A 1,952-nucleotide genomic window follows, 5' to 3' on the forward strand; every position below is an offset into this window, starting at 1 on the left:
AAGTAGCAAGGGTTCTTAAAAGGAAAAAGTCCAAGCCCTCTCAGTTGCTGTCACTTGTTTGGCCTCTCCTGTCAGTATTGGCTCTCATGTCTCTTCTACCTCACCATGAAAATGACTGCTGTTAAATTTTTTTTTTAAGTTTCCAAAAGCCAAAAAACAATGAAATGGATATGGAAATAGTGCCCATTATACATTTAATAGGAGGGAATGTTGACATTTCACCTTAGTAAGAAAAGTTACATTTTAACCCCCAAGCCCCGGTAACAGGGATTGAACTCAGGACTTTGCATTTGTAAAACAGGCACAGAGCTATTGAGCTAAATTTCCTTCCCAAATGTTGCATTTTTAGTAGATAAATTATTCTCATCTACTAATTATTATTGTTGACTAATTACTATTATCTACTAGTTCTCATTATGTACTAATTATTATTATCTACTAAGTCTTCAGCTAATTGGAAAAGAATAACAAAGCTTAATCTTTATCTTCTGCTGTATTGCAACATAAAGTTCAAGTGTAGAGTGAATTAAACGTTAAACAATTAAATCACAGAGCCACCAGTGTGGGCCTAAAGAAGGGAGCCACAACCCTTGGGCTCTGTGCCAACCCCCACATACACCACCCTGGGCCCGAGATGCCCAGCTGCTGCCCAGGGAGAGGAAAAGTTGGGGTTGAATCCCTGCTACACCAGGGCCAACCGTTCCTGAAGAAATGAGTGGTGGCTTGGCTCCAAGTGAGAGCACAGTGTATGTGTCCAACTTACCCTTCTCCCTGACAAACAACAACTTATACCGGATATTTTCCAAGTATGGCAAAGTTGTAAAGGTTACTACGATGTAAAATGAAGACAGGAGGAAGAGTAAAGGGGTTGCATTTATATTATTTTTAGATAAAGAGTCTGCACAAAACTGTGCTAGAGCCATAAATAACAAACAGTTGCTTGGTAGAGTGATAAAGGCAAGCACTGCTACTGACAATGGGAGAACAGCTGAATTTATCCAAAGGTGAAACTCTTTGATAAATGGAAGTGTTAGAAATGTGGGGAAAGTGGACACTTAAGTTATGGCTATCCAAAAAATATGCTTGGAGAATGTGAGCCTCCAAAGAAGAGAGAAAAAAGAAGAAAAAGAAAATTGGTGAACCAGAAGAAATTGAGGACATAGTAGAACGTGAAGACCAAGGGGAAGACCCCACTCTCAACAGTCTCAGCCAAGCCTTTGTGTCCCAGCGAGCCAAGACTGAAGAACAGAACAATTGGAAATGGAGGGCAGGGGCCCCCTAGCGATGTCAGGATTCACGGCGTCTGAGGGTAAAGAGGAGCACACACTTCAGTGATGAGGAAGAGTTCAGTGATTAGAATTATATAATGTAGGTGTCAGGAAAATAAAAACCATCTGCAGTACAAATTATTTGCTTGTAGGAACATCTAATATCAAATATTTTTTACATTAAAATAGTGTGTAGGAAATAATAAATAATTTTTAAAAGTAAAAAAAAGGAAATTAAATCACAGACAAATGATTAAACTGTAGATGAATTTTTTTTGTAGTTTTCAGGAGTGGAAATTCATCAGCAGAAAGATGGAAACTACTAGGAATCAGAGAGACATATTTGACCACAAAAAAAGTTAAATTTAAATATCAAAAAGCTTCACAAATGAACAAGTAAGGAAAACTTAAAATTTGTATATCATATTTAGATAGATAACATATTATTTTTTAATTTTAAAAATGTTTTCTTTTTTGGTACTGGGGATTGAACTCAGGACCTTGCACAGGTGGCGGCACCACTGAGCTAAATTCCTGGTCTATTTATTTTTCAATTTATACATAAACATTGGACATATTTTGGGGTACCATGCAATGTTTTAATGCCTATGCACATTGTGTTATGTTTATTTTTTTAATTTTTTTCCTCATTGAGTTTATTGGTACATTTTAGGTATACAGTAC

At 36.7% G+C, this 1,952-nt stretch overlaps 1 pseudogene; it reads left to right on the forward strand.

The window, feature by feature from the left end:
- Positions 1–703: 703 nt before the first annotated feature.
- Positions 704–1,357, forward strand: LOC109117654 (annotated as a pseudogene).
- The last annotated feature ends 595 nt before the right edge of the window (positions 1,358–1,952 follow it).

Source organism: Fukomys damarensis, unplaced genomic scaffold (genome assembly GCF_012274545.1).
Source record: "Fukomys damarensis isolate Sample0158 unplaced genomic scaffold, DMR_v1.0_HiC HiC_scaffold_16, whole genome shotgun sequence".
NCBI lineage: Eukaryota > Metazoa > Chordata > Mammalia > Rodentia > Bathyergidae > Fukomys > Fukomys damarensis.